This window comes from Atractosteus spatula, chromosome 5 (assembly GCF_055471065.1).
Source record: "Atractosteus spatula isolate fAtrSpa1 chromosome 5, fAtrSpa1.hap1, whole genome shotgun sequence".
Lineage (NCBI taxonomy): Eukaryota > Metazoa > Chordata > Actinopteri > Semionotiformes > Lepisosteidae > Atractosteus > Atractosteus spatula.
In genome coordinates, this window is record NC_142710.1 from 23642595 (window position 1) to 23659017 (window position 16423).

A 16423-nucleotide genomic window follows, 5' to 3' on the forward strand; every position below is an offset into this window, starting at 1 on the left:
TCAATTTATTTTTAAGAAACAGCTCTTTTTTAACATATTATATTCTCAAAGCTCAGTCAATTCATTTTCTTTACATTTGTTTCTGAAGTAAACAGTCTGTAGTAATCTATTTATGAAATATGTAAGACATTGATCCCTGGGTTAGAATTAATTGGGCGACTAGCTCCATCCAAATTGCACATTTGTTGTGGGTCAAGAGTTTCAGAAATTTTACTTTAACAGAAAGGTTGAAAAAAAACATCACAAATATAGAAGTAATGCTGATTTGTGTTAATTAAATGCTGCGTTTGTGTATTGCACATCTTGTAGTAATGTTACGATATATATTCCTTTATCGGTAGAGGTATGATTTTGATCTATCACTATTGCTTTTAAACCATACTGCCAAGCACTTATAGTACATTACAATTAGATGGTGAATTTTTAGACTTTTTACATAATTTGTCAAATAATACGTGCTAAAAAGAAGTTAAATTCTCTTTAATTTTAACTTGGTAATGAGTTGGTTTTGAGTATGTAAGTATGCTTGATATTAAGTATTATTTCATTTCAAACTTCCTTACCCTTCGTTTACTTTAAACAAGACAACATTTTTTTCAATAACATCCCTTGGCTGTCCTTTACTGGTTTCTTGTTTCAAAAGTTTAATGTCATAGTGTGTATGTGAAAATGTTTTTTACTTTGTTGGTGCAATGCAGTTTGTCCTGAAATGGCAAATACGAGAAAACAAGTTTTATCTTTAAATGTATTTGCATTAAATGACCATATCATCTGAAACTAGTCAGTAGCTGACATGTTCATTACAGAATTATTCTTTATATCAGTTTCATTTGACTGACTAGGTGGACTCCACAAAAATGTCATCATGAACTGAGAGTTAGTCATGGTATTCTAATTCAACCCAGATGTTTGCAATGCTTTAATTATAAATCACAGATAATGGAAACACATACTAGTACAGTTTGTTTATGTAATCCTCTACTCTATATTTTGCATATGAATTATTGAACAACAGGCAGTGAAAAAACTTGGTATAGAAAATCAAACCTCAAACCTCTATGTTGAATCTTGGAGATATTACAATGTGCCATTTAAAGCTGAATTAAAATTCAGGGCTGAAGTTCCTGAGCAAATAAATAATATTTTCTTTAGAATAAATACAGTTTATTATGTAATATTTTAATAAGCAGTTTACAGGTTCTTAAAGCATAAATGATAAGTAGTAACGTCATCTAGGAATATAGGTATCGCCTCATATTTAAGTATTGTATTAGGGAGAGAAAAGAATATAAATAAAATTATTATTCCTATAAATTTGAAATGACTACGGATAGATTCCATAATTTGGTAAAATGGATGAAGGGTGACCCAAATGTAATTACCAGAGGCCTTGATTTTTGTGAGTGGAAAAAGGTTGACATAAATAATTCAAAAACAATACTGTAAATGATGGGAGTTAGTACCAGAGAGGTCATTCATGTTTGGGATAAATGAGCGAGGTGAGTGCTGAAGCCTCTTGCACTGTCATGAGTTGAATCCCAAAGTGATACAGTTATTATTTCCCTGTAGCTCCTATGTAGTCCTGAAGCTAGCTCATAAAATAACTCTTTATACAGGTTAAAAAGTTCAATTACATACAGGACTCAGAATGCCATGCTATAGGCAGGCATGCCACAATAAAACAACATTGACAGTCACCACAGTTACATCTGCATTTGCCAGGTCATAACAGCTGACATTGAGAATAAAGAAAAATTGCTTATAGGAAAACGGACTTTGTCATTGAGTATGCATTGACTGGCCTTTTACAAAGAAAGCAAAGAGTTTTGTTTGTAAGTATGAAATTATGTGCTGGCATTAATTTTTCAGATGGAGTTGTTGCTTATCATAAAATCACCCCTCAATGCTCATTGGTTGGAATGCATGATATAGCAGTTTACAATATGAATATTTAATGAAATAAATCCCATATTATGATCATTTAATGAGGCCAAATCCGTATTACCAATATTTAATCAAGAGGCTTACAGCCTTGGGGAATAGTCTTAACCTCACCTAGATGCTTTTGTGATTAAACATTGGAATGGGTGTTTCTACTCAAAAAGTGAACACACACACTGAAGTTATTTTTTCATATCATGTGAAGAATAATTTTCTGACTCAAGATGGAGCAGTATGTAAGTGGAATTAAGAGTCCGTACATTTTGGACTGAAATTAACATCTGTGGTGTCTGATACAAACTACTTAGCAATGTTGTTGAAGCTGAAATGGCTACCCCTGCAATCAAAGGAAGAAGGCTGACCTTTTGTTATTCTGCTATGAAATAAATTATATTTTATCATTTCAAGCAATGACACAAATTCACAAAAGTAAACACAGTATAAATACAGTTTATAGTGTCAGTAACCTGGTGCATGATCCTTTTGTACAATTGCTAGGGGTTCAAATTAAACAATATCTCAAATGAAAACTTAAAAAAATAAACAATGAAAAAGCAATGAAACAACTGGAACAAATGTATAGCACTTTCTTAAAGACTCAGATAATATGTGGAATAAATTCTGTTCAATACTATTATTGAATTTATCTGTTAGAGCGCTATGAAAATTAATTTAAATTCCTAAGTGAAGGAATACATATACTTCAGATGCACATCCTGATAACAAGACTAATTATGTATAGAAGTGGCATGACCACAATAAATGTTCCACTTCTCTCAGTTGATGAGTCATATATAGTCAAATATAAAAAAAAGAAAAAAGTCTTGTAAGAAGCATGGGTGGTTTCTTTATTCCTACACATTTCCATGACTTAAAGTATCACATAAATGATAATGAAGAAGATCTATTTCAGACGTTTTCTTGAAGTAATGCCCAATGGAGAAAATTCCAGTACATTCATACTGTATAAGGTTCATATACTGTTCAAGGACTACTGTAATTACATCACATACTGTTTCAACACAATACTGCAACATTATGGGTTGGATATTCCAATGTCTTTGCAGTAGTCGAACTGAAATATGGATGTATTGATGGGAAAAGTAACATATAATTATTGATATATTTATGTATTTTATTTTGTGAATCCCCAACTTGATTTAGAGACTGTGTTACAGATGCCATTTAAATACAAAAAACAAAAAGGCATTGTGGGCAGGTTATACAAACAATAGATTTTGTTCTTGTATTATACTCTAATTTATTTCTTAAAGCTAACACCCGTTTATCTAGACCTGTCAAGCATAGCAATTTACTTATATACACATCATCATTTGCACAAGATTCTTTTATGAGTGATCAAAATACAATTTTTACAGGAGAGCTAAGATTTATTGTTAGTTCTCTGGGGGTTCTATAATTACAGCTGTTATCAAATTTGAACTCCAAAAAATTACAAGGGATGTTTATGTTTCATTTGCTTCATTCTCAGATGTGCCAGACTTTTCTTTTTTGTTATGTTTTGTTTCATCGAAGCCTTCTCTTTTCTGTAATCAGAGGTTGCACTCTGTTGAACTCTAAAAGAACAATGAACTTAATAAAAAGGCTGAGTGATTGGAAACAGCTCTGGGAATGGGTTTGTGCTATGAAAGCTATAAATTTACTTGTATACTCATGATGCTGTCAGCTAATTTTTATGAAAAGCCCATCACAATGTATTGCACCAAAACGCTGTGATCGTTTTCATGTCACCTATCATACTTTCCATCATGGAGAAATAGAGAGTGTATCATAAAATGATGGCTTTGACACCAAATTCAAACTGAAGCTCACACTACATTTCGTAATATTTATTCCCTGACCCTACCTTGCACCTGAACTTTGAATTAATCATTCTTTTTATTCCAGTTTAGAATAAAATACCCACTGGAACTTTTATGAAAGTCAGAAAAGTCAGGGAAAGAAGCTCAGTCATTGAATGTGACAAGTATGATTGGCTAATTCTGTTCTGTCTAAACTTTTAACTGATGTGTAGGCAGAGCTGCTACTGTGATCAAATGAATAGGCACATTTGGAATTAGTTTCACATTGTTTGGTTGTAATTGAATTTGTCATTTTTGTAATCACTCTCTAAAAAAAGTGAAGGCCTTTTTACATGGTATTATGCTATTACAATGCATAATTTAGGATTTGCCTTTGGTCAATCAGTTGGAAATCTCTCAGGTTAACTAGTTAATTTAGACAGAATAGACAGTTGAATCTTTGTTGATTGTGCTTGCTAAATGTAATGTGAGAAGTCTCATAGGGTTTACCTGTACCTGGTTTCATTTTTCAATATGAATATTCTGACAATTTTTTTTTACATTATTTAAAAATGAAGCCTTTTTGTATGCTAGATCCCAAACAGTGAATCACACTGTTTAATTGGCTAGAGATTATAGTAAACACAAAACAGTGAGTTTAATAGAGAAAGTATGGAAGTTTTGTAAGATTAACATGGATTTACAGGGCTTTACAGGAATAATTTCTAAATCACTTTACATTCTGTAGTATACACAGTGAAAAGGACTTTTGCATACTTTTAAAGAACTATATTTTTCATTAAAAGGTAAATTCAGACTGATGAAAAAATAAGAAAAAAAACCATGAAAATACATGATATTGTTACAAATCATAACCCCCAACTTGTAATGATCTTCCAGTAATACACCAGATTGGATGGTATGATTAGAGATACATGAATTATTTGCTTTGGTGGAAAAAAGTAATAATCCAGGCACACTTGGTTAAACAAATATTTATTAAAAATGACATACAGTACACACACTAAACCACACCCAACATAAATATAAAACATAAAAGGTAACCTACAGTATGTACAAATGTACAATAATGTGTTCCAGAGGCCCAATTTTTTAACTACCCAGAACCCCCCCCAACTGCAACCAAGTATTCAATTTTTAAATGCCTACAGAGGCCAAAAGAAGAGATAAACTGCCTTCGAAACTAAGCAGAATACAACCTTTGTTTAAATCTCTCTCTTTGTAAACCTGGATGCCACCAAATGAATAGGAGCCTCTCTCCATATTCTAAAATGAATGCGCAAACCATGAGAGGCCATTTTTAACTGAGGGTTTCTTTACACAGGAAATCAGAGTTGCCTAAAAACTACAGAATAGCAAGCTCTCTTAACAAGGTTCAAATACTTCATTCAATCTTGACTTGTAATAAGATTAATCTGGAACAAGGAACTTTCGTCTTGGATATCTTTCTTGTGGTCTTGTCTGCTCTCTTTTCTTCATGTTCTTATACGGTCTTTCTGGACTGTTGATTGTCACTTAATTATGTACGCAGAACTTAATTAACCCAGGTAAACCAAAGTAAATTTTTCAATTGCTTTGGTCACTGAATATGCAACCCTTACATAGCAAACATCCCCTTTGCTTTGAAGCTGGAAATGTTTACACTGCCAGGTGTTATACACTTTATCTTGACACTTCCATAGCCAGCTAAAGCTGTACCTATATTTAACATATTTATATACACATGTAAATGCTATGTCCTTTTCCTTCAACAATAACTTTCCTTACATTCAATAGTATATTATAACTTAAACTCTTGTGTTCAGGGAATAGTTTAATATTCAGAGTAAAAGACGACATACCATTTTCATTCATTAAAGTTCCAGCCTTGTAATACTGTGTACAGCTGTGATGGGTGTAGTGGCTTAAGCTTAACCCCAGTGAACCTTAGATGGTTTCAGAAGTCTGAGATGTCCATTACATTTATTCCAGGGAAGCCCATTTCAGGTCAATAATGTAATTCAGCATTGGAAAATAGTTTGCATACACTTTTCACGAATACATGTTTTTTTTTCTCTTTATTTACAAGTGATTTCTTCGACCAGATGTGGTCTGATCTTATGTAAGGAAAAGTTGATAAATAGTGAAAATTTTACTGCTAATGAAAGTTCATATATGTAATGCTATTGTATTTCTCTTTGTGAGTTATTAAAATAGAAAGTGGGTTATTTTATTGACTACTTAGTTTTCAGCTTCCTTATGTGTGGCACTAGTATTCATGCTGTAAAGATTACTGTCTAAAACAGGAGTGCACTGTGACATTCAAAGTGAAATGCTAGCACAATATGGAACAAATTGTATATCATGTGTATGAATAGTATGTATTATTTCAAAACATGGCAGAATGTGTGTGATGAACAACTGTCTGGGTAAATAATATCTACTGCCATAGACTGATTGTCTACACGGCCAGATTGATTGATAGATTGATTGATATGAGGGTAGGCATGTACTGCATTATAGACATCCATTTTATATGTATGGTATGATAGATGGTAAATCCATCTCAGACAAAGCATTTATTCATCATTATGAGCCTGTTAGTAAACAAGCACCCTTGCAATACACACATCGAGTTCAGTTACACACAGAAGTTCAAATCAAATCAAAATGTCTAGAAAGTGATATGAAAGTGATATGAAGTGATATGAAAATATCTTGTGACCATAAGGGTGTTCCTGTCATGCACATTAGAGAGGCCCATGAAACAATAATAAGGCCACCATACTCCACACTTCACTAAGTGAAAGCATTGTTAGGCACTTACCACCTGTATGTCATTCTGCAATATAACAAAGCCTGCCCACACAAGGCTATAATGTAGTGCTTTGAAAGGCTTGTTTTGAACTGTTAACCCAGCCACCTTACAGTCTGAAACTTGTATACAATATGTATGTATACCATATATATACTGTGTATACTGGCACCTGAAGAAGGCTCCAGCCGAAACATTGTTTTTATTTTATTTTCAGCATGGAATAAACCTTTATCTGTTCCTTTGCAACTTACATATGCTGATGCAGCTACCAACTCAAACGTATATACAGTATACAGTATATGGTATATATACTGTAGATATATATACGCTATACTGTATATGTATATACAGTACCGTTTAGACTGTACAGTACATGCATACAGTATGCATGTAGCATCTGAAACTTTCTTAAATAAATCTGGCTTCTTGATACTTTTCTGTTGTGGGTTTTGCCAATATGGCGCCGTGTTAGTGGCAGCCTGCTACAGCAGCTCTGTGTCTTTTTGTTGTCTTTTTGTTTCTTTCAGTTAGTTAATGCTAGTGTGTTAGTGTTTTTTCTTCATACCTTTGCCGGCAACTAGATTTGCGATCACAACATGATGGATACTAGGAAGCTGAGAAACTTTTTCTTGTTTTTTCTGATACTTGGACCTCTGTGGCTATCGAGTTGCAATGCTGATAGCCACAGAAGCATTGTCTACACGCGGGACCAGCTGATCGCGCTAGCGCGTCCGGCTCTACTCACTGGAGAGAAGCCATCGGTGCCGGAGGAGCTTAGGAGGAGAAGCCGAGGCTGTAGGGCTGGTGCGACGCGAAAGGCGAAGAGAAGGAGATTTAAACCCTACTTTCCTTCGATCATCATGGGAAATGTGAGGTCCTTAGTGAACAAGATGGACGAACTGGGAGCATTGGTGAGAAGCCAGAGGGAGTATCGTGAATGCAGTATCATGTGTTTCACCGAGACGTGGCTGCAGGAACTTATTCCGGACTCGAACGTTACCATCGGCGGCTTTCAGACGGTGCGGGCGGACAGAAACACCGAGAGCGGTAAGAGGAAAGGAGGGGGGCTCGCGGTGCTTGTAAACAACAGATGGTGTAATCCTGGACATACTCATGTTAAGGAGCGCGTCTGCAACCCGGACATCGAACTGGTAGCCGTAGGACTGCGTCGGTACTATCTGCCGCGGGAGTTTACATGCGCCATCTTTGTTGTTGTTTACATTCCACCTACGGCAAATGCAGAGGTAGCGTGTGACGTCATAAACACAGTCACAGCCAGGCTACAAACAAAGCACCCAAGCGCTTTTATAGCTATTTCAGGGGACTTTAACCACGTATCTATTTCCACCACTCTGCCTACTTTCCACCAGTTTGTTAAGTGCCCGACCAGAGAAAACAAAACACTGGACTTATTATATGCCAATGCTAAGGATGCATATAGTTCCACAGCCCTTCCCCCCCTTGGCAGATCAGATCACAACCTTGTCTTGCTTACACCACTGTACACGCCTATTGTCCAGCGCCAACCTGTGACCATGAGGACTGTGAGGAGATGGTCTCAGGAGGCTATGGAGGATCTACGTGGTGCTTTGGAGGCCACCGACTGGGATGTGCTGTGCGAACCACATGGGGACGACATAGACAGTATGGTGGACTGTGTCACTGACTATATTAACTTCTGCGTAGATAACACCATCCCCACCAAAGACGTACACTGCTTTTCCAATAACAAACCCTGGATCACCAGCGACCTGAAGGCTCTTCTGAATGACAAGAAGAGAGCCTTTAGGAGGGGAGATAAGGAAGAGGTCAAGCGTGTACAGAGGGAGCTAAAGCAGAAGTTAAGAGAGAGCAAGGACGCATACAGAAAGAAGATAGAGGACAAGCTGCAAAGGAATAGGGTGAGAGATGTATGGAGCAGCATGAGAGAGATCACTGGCTTCAAACAGGCTGGGGGTGCAACAGAAGGGAACCTGGAGATGGCCAACGAGTTGAACCAGTTCTTTAACAGGTTTGATTCTGGGTCCTCTGTGGCGCAACACCCATCCCCCCACTGCCACACGCTCCCTAACCCTTCACAGCTGCGACTGCCCAATACCTCCTCCATCCCCCCACAAACATGGCCGCCTACAGCCACAACCCCCGACGGCTACTCACCCACCCATCCCCCACTGCTGCCACTCTCCAACACCTCCGCCATTAACACCTGCAGCACTGAAAGCAGTATGAGCACCATCCCCCAGGCCAGGCTGACCATCACAGCTGACCAGGTGAAGAAGGAGCTGAAGAGGCTGCACGAGGGTAAGGCCACAGGACCAGATAACATCTGCCCCAGAGTTCTGAGGGCCTGTGCTGATCAGCTGAGCGGAGTGCTCCAGCGACTGTTCAACCTGAGCCTGCGCTTGGAAAGAGTCCCGGTGCTCTGGAAGACATCATGCCTGGTCCCGGTACCAAAGAAAGGGCGCCCCTCTGTCCTCAACGACTACAGACCAGTTGCACTGACTTCCCACATCATGAAGACACTGGAGAGGCTGGTCTTATCCCACCTGAGACCCCTGGTCAGCTCATCACTGGACACCCTACAGTTTGCCTACCAGCCCAGTGTTGGTGTGGAGGATGCGATCATCTACATGCTGCAAAGGGCCTACTCACACCTGGACAGGGCTGGCAACACTGTAAGGATCATGTTTTTCGACTTCTCCAGTGCCTTCAATACCATCCAGCCCTTACTTCTAAGGAGGAAGCTGGAGGAGATGCAAGTCGATGCCTCCACGACCTCGTGGATCACTGACTACCTGACAGGCAGACCACAGTCTGTGAGACTTCAGAACTGTGTGTCTGAACAGGTAGTGAGTAACACAGGGGCACCTCAAGGGACAGTTCTTTCTCCATTCCTCTTCACCCTCTATACTTCGGACTTTAAGTACAACTCAAAGTCATGCCACCTGCAGAAGTTCTCAGATGACTCTGCAATTGTGGGATGTATCAAGGGTGAGCAGGAGGAGGAGTACAGAGGACTGGTCAGCAGCTTTGTGGAGTGGTGTGGGGTGAACCACTTGGAACTGAATGTGACGAAGACAAAGGAACTGGTGGTAGATTTCAGGAGGAAAAAGGTCAAACCTACTCCTGTCTACATCCATGGGAGTGGCGTGGAGATGGTGGACTCGTACAAGTACCTGGGAGTGCACATCGACGATAGACTGGAATGGTCTAAGAACATCGAGGCCATCTATAAGAAGGGACAGAGCCGACTCTACTTCTTGAGGAGGCTCAGGTCCTTCAATGTGTGTAGTAAGATGCTACACATGTTCTATCAGTCGGTGGTAGCGAGTGCCATTTTCTACGCAGTGGTGTGCTGGGGCTCTGGGATTAGAGCAGTAGATTCCAAAAGGCTGAACAAGCTCATCAGGAGAGCAAGCTCTGTCATTGGGTTTGACCTGGACTCCTTGGAGGTAGTGGCTGAGAGGAGAATGAGGTCCAAACTAGAGGCCATCATGGTCAACTTCTCCCATCCCCTCTTTGACAGGCTGGCAGGAATGAAGAGCACGTTCAGCAATAGACTGATTCATCCACGGTGCGACAGGGAGCGCTACAGGAGGTCATTCTTGCCGTCTGCCATAAGACTGTACAACGCATCCACCTTGCGTCTTGGCAGAGGCAACATCGACAGTGACCTGTTTCTGGACTAAACGCATCTACACATCTACTGCTACATCTGTTCTCTTTCTTTTTCTTTTTTCTTTTTCCCGTTTACAACCACTTTTTGTGCAATATATGCCAGGGACCTGTGCAATACATTTATATTTATATCAATAGTTACATCTATATTTATATTCATATGTGTGATATGAGTGTGATACGATTTTCTATGTACTGTTCTGTTCTAGTTTGTTCTTGTGCGTCCGGACTGTGAGTAACTCTTGTATTGTATTGTATGTATTGTACTATTATTATATAATTCGTTACACTGTGGCTGTGTTGTGTGTGTTAAGCTGCTGTTGCACTGCAATTTCCCTCACGGGATCAATAAAGTATCTATCTATCTATCTATCTATCTATCTATCTATCTATCTATCTATCTATCTATCTATCTATCTATCTTTGTATGCACAAAATCTTACTATAAAATCTTACTATGCTTGTAGATCTGGGCCACAAGAATGAAATATCATAATTAATACAGGGTGTAGGTGTAAGACTTAACAATAGGCCAGAAGCTTGAGGCTTCCGAATTATGAATTCTGCAAATGATTACTTTTTTTTCCCAACTGGCTTCCTCACTGTGGGAGCTGCTCGCTTTTGATCTTCAAGAGAAACCTCCAAGAAAACCATTTGTTCAGCTTAGTAATGCCTGAAACAGTTTTAGTGCGCAACAAATTACTATGTTCTATGCACTATGTAATTAAGATCTTGATACTTAGCTGCACAATGCATTTCAGGTCTCATAAATCAACGTGAGCTACCAGGTATCTTCTGTCTCCTTATTCCCATGCAGCAGTGCCACATTTCAGTGAGTTTATACGATTGGCAAGACCCACATCCTCTCCAGTGGCATGTATGGGATTGGGACACAAACTGTAGCCCCCACAGAGATCTTTGCAACTCCACTAGGATTTCAGTGCCATCTGGTTAGGCTGTCAGACTGCCCCAGATAGTAAGGGTAGCCAGCAGTCCCAAATAATACAATATGGCCCCTTTTTAATGAACTACTAACTGTCCCATTTTAAATTGATATGACATTTCAGCCATTTATCTCTGACATTTGTATGAGAGCTGTTTTTTGCAGCTGTGTTGGCTTGCACTATCACCAATCTCTTATTGATGTATAATGTCCTTTTTGTTGAAAATGTGTCCAGGATGTAAAATATAATGAACACATTCTCTATCACACACCTGTTAAGACTTCATTAAAAAAAGAATGAAAAAAGGATATTTGTAACTACTTGTAAGTCCTGTCTGCATTCCAGGACCTCTATTTTTGCTTAACCTAAATAAAAATATAAACATCACAAATAAAATATCTATTTTTTATTAGCATATTAATCCATTAGAGATAGGAAAATTAATTCTTTTAAGAAGTTAATGCTGTAATGCTAAATATATTTGAATAAATGTAGGATATTTTAGCCATTCTTATTTATTGGCCAATAATTAAAAATGAACTAATTTTTTGTAACCTGAAAACAACAAAACTTTGAGTCTGAAGATATGTTAGTAATACCATTGAGTTCTGTCTCAGGCTCTATAGATAAAGTTCTCAGAAGCAGTTTCATAACACCCTCCTTCATTATGCTCATGTTATTTATAAGATGAAATCTTAGGTCTAAAACTGTTCAACAGTGTAAACATTGGGGGTGTATAAAGATATTCAAAGCATGAAAAGATGGAGTCTGTTAATGCACCTCTTACGGAGATGTATAATTACTTTATGATGTGGACTTTAGATATTTGAATTCCATTTTCTTACTAATGCTAAAGCAAATGTACATGTGTTAATGAAGTGCCTTAACTCAAAATGCAGAGTGCATATGCAGTGTGTACTTTCAAACAGTGTCATTTCAACACAGACCTCTTGCATCAAGTATCCCCTTTTTGGTAAATTAATTTATACATACCATCTTAATGACAGAGCTGGTATAAAGTCATATAGAACCCATTTAAATTGTAAATAGAGTCAACAAGCATTTCATTTCAGTTTCTGAATAAAAGTTCTATGGTATTTCAGAGTCTTTGTTGCCCAAATGTCTCCTAGGCAGCACTCACAAGCTATTTTTTACTAAATTATTCATATCTATTTAATCTTGAGCTTCACTTTCTAAGAATTTTTATAACAGCTGTTAATTGACAAAATAAACTGAGATTTTATTGTAAACTAAGGTGATGCTTTATAACTCATTTCAGTTTATAAAATCTTGAATTTGAGTTCTGAGAATAGAAAGATGGGATCAAACTCATCATCCTCTCAAGTGCACTTGTGCATAGGTAACAAATACATAACATCAGAACTATAGTTGGACATAGCTTTCATTTTAAAAATTACCCTATGTATTCTGACAGGATTTTTCTAAACAATGTCTCCTCCCGAGATCTCTGTCTGATCCTTAAGGCTATACTCTTTGTGGAGAGAACAGGATTAACAAAATATGATTAAAGCATGCAGTGATAAAACAAGATTGGATGAATAAATTAAAATAACATGCAAATCTCTCAAAATAGCCAATGATAGCTGAGCATCATTAAATATATATGTGTAAGTGAGAGTGCACTTTTACTAGAGGCTTAGTCTATAATAAAAAATAAAAAGCAAAAAAAAATCACTCACATTATATTAATATGATATTTCCAAGGAATTTAAATGATATATTTTTAACATTCTGTTTGTATAATGATATCATGTGAGCATGGAAATATGGTCACTGTGAGTGTTACCTAAACCTTATAGCATCAAGAATATCACTCTGTTTAACATTTTGTAAACCTTCACCTATCTGGGTTAAGCAATTCCCTGGGACTGATACTGTACTACTGTACATCTTTTTGCATCTGTGTACAATGCAAATTTACAGAAAAAAATATTGGGAGTTTTATACAGAAGGAGAGGGATGGCGTGATATGATTTAAGAACTGAACGCTTTAAAGAGGACTTTAAAGTTCTTTAAATTGGAATTTATGGCTATTATTATTACTATGGTTTTGTTTGGGGGGGAGGGGCAACTGGCAATCAGAGGAGAGAGCAATGCAACAGTGTGGTGAGAATCATTCTCAATTAATCAGCTTTATAAATGCAGCTTATAGTAAGGAGCCCCCTCTGCTGGAATGAAGCAGACATTTTATTGCTTTCATGGCACTTTCATTCTTTCAGGTCCCTCTGAGAGATAAGACTAATTAAGCAACAAGTTTGGAGTTTTCTATTCAATTGACAAACCCATGATCTCTGGAAATGGCATCAAAAAACACTATAAAAAGAAAAGTTTGTTTTTTTGTTGTTTATGGAAAGGTACTGACTGATTCTGCATTTTCACAGCAGAAAACTCATAGACGGGTATTGTTTTTCTATTTCATTGCAATATCTTCTTTTAAATGTATGTCTCACTGGACAAGTATTTTTAGTATTTTAAGAAGAATTCAGAAAACAGCAGTATACTCTGTTAATACAACTGCTTTAAAGCAAAAACAGGAAATGTTCTGACGAGGTTCGATGGTGCAAAATTAGTAATGTGGTTGAAAGTCATGTAGAGCTTCCAGGTTCTATTGTTTTCAAATAATGATTCTGTGTGTTTTAAAAAAAACTCAAGTATAATTCCATTGGTAACAGCTCTTCCTTTAATTGTGAGCAGCATTAATTGAAAGGTGTGGTCCAGTGTCTGTTTTGGCAGTAACGCTTGTATCTTTTGTTTAAAACTCAAAGTGTTGCCTTTCCTGTTCAGCTTTCCTTAGTATTTTCTGTTTTGGTGATGTGATGACAGAGTTACAGAGTGTGTGCTTCCTTGTGTGTATGGTAACAGATGTTTATGTGAATAACAGACTTTTTTATGAAGGCAAAGAGTTTATGGCCAAATACTAATTAAAAATAATTGCATGTAAGCATTTTTTGTTCATTCCCTCTTGTACATCTTTAATCGCTTGAAATCACCTGCAGTTGAAACGTCAGGCACAGATTTGATAAGGCAATTTAATGAGGCCATCTGACTGTATATTAATAAGAAAGTGAAACAAATTTAGGTGATGTGGGTGAGTGTTGTTGTGCTCAAAATCAATCTGACTTAACTGCATGCTAAAATGAATAAAGCCCCTAGGTTTAGGATTATGCTTGTGGTTAAACTGTGGCTGTTTTTGCTGTACGGCAAATACCATACAGTATATGCAAAGAAACATGATAAACAACTGTTTATGTATCCTTGTTATAATTCAATAATACTGTATGTCGCCTGTTTTATAAAATTCTTCTTCTATTAATTTAATCCTTGCCTATTTTATATTATGTTTGTCATGTGCTGAAAGAAGTAGCTGGTTTTGCAAGAATGTTCAAATAATTTATGTCATATACCTTTGTCTTCTCTTTCAGGTACCTTCAGGTACCTTATTACCATTTGGATTTGCACATAAATTAATTCACAATGCAACGAAAGTTAACCAATGAATAGTTTCAGGGTTATGCAAGCAATTTTACAGAAAAAAAGGCTAATGCAGGTTATCTATATACTTTGAACACTATTTTTTGTTTTTCTGAATGACATAGTATGCTTTGAGATTAAAATAAAATTAAGAAATAGAAATAGAAAGAAATTTTATTTTATTTAATACACGTACAATCAGAATTGTAAATGGAGTATGGAGATAATGACATGACATTCAGATTAAATTGAAACAAAACCAGTAGTGACAAATGTAACAATATGTTTATCTTTGGTACTGTATATGATACATGTAACATACATCAGTACATTGTTAGAAAATTGTTTATTCCTGCTAAGGGTTGCAACATGCCAGATCCTATCCCAGAGGCATAAAGCACAAAGTAGGACTGTACCCAAGACTGGATATCATTCTGTCTCAGGACACACACACAGAAAATTTAGAGATAGACTTTAATCTAAGTAGTACGTCTTTGGAAGGTGGGAGTTACATGGAACACTTAGACTTACACAAGCAAAAAACAGGGTGAAGATACTCCACATTGGTTCTCCAGTCCAGAATCAAACCCAGGACCCAAGAGTTATGAGTCAACAGCTCTAACAGCCACATCTTCATGCCACTCCTACATAGACACTACTCATGTACATACTGTAATAAAAAAAAAAACAACAGATGTCCTTACACTGTATACAGTGCATCATGAGATGTTTGTATGGACAAGGTCTTCCAGAAGTGCTAGACAAACACAGACAATCCCATTACTGCTAGAATCTGCTTTGTGACACCATGTTCAATGCAGAAAAAACACATTTTGATTTCTATCCTGCTTCCTCTTCTTCACCCATTATTCAGATTCTTTGTATTATTATTTTTAATAGGAAATTCTGGAGTTATCTGTAATGAATGTCATGCTGTCAGAGGTAAATGGAAACTTCCTTGAAACAATGCACCATTCTTCCAACTTGTTGCCTTACGCAATTCAAACAATTTTTTACTAAAAAAAATGCATCAACAAACAAGTCATTAAGTTTGACATTAAGCACAAGGGAAGATCACTGGTGTAGATTTAAATGCTGGAGCCAGCCCCCTTATTTATTTCCCTAGCTGAGCTGAGCCAGAACAATCAGCCTCCTAATTCCTCTTCAAGCCTTCTACCTGCTCCTTCACAATTCAACAGCCTGCATAACATGACTTTTGTTATCCATTCTTTCCCATAGGTTTTAATTTGCCCGTTTGATTTTTTTCCAAGGCCCGTTTCACACACCCTGGTGCCCTACAATTTGTATTTAACATCTCATTCACTCGGTTCTTCTGTGTTTCAGTCCCCGAGATCCAACCTCCTGATATGGCTTTTATACCTTTCTGTTGACTCAATTTTATGAATGTCTAAGGACCGAGCAAATTAAGAAGCATGAACTATGACAGGCTCTGACACTGACTGTGTAGTGTACTGGCCCACACATGCTGTGCAGCATAATGATTACATTACAATCTTGTGATATTATTCAAAATGACTTCAGATAAATGAATGATAAACTAGGGGTTATGCTTCCTTTATTACAGGGTTGATAAGGTAGCTAATCAGTGTCCAAGTAAATGTCATTACATAAATTATGAACTAGACTTTGATGCATATTCCCTAAGAGTCTCTATGCACAGTGTCATCTGGTGTGGCTTCGTTGGCTGTAAAACAGGAGTAGCAGTAAAAAAAGTGAATATTTATTTA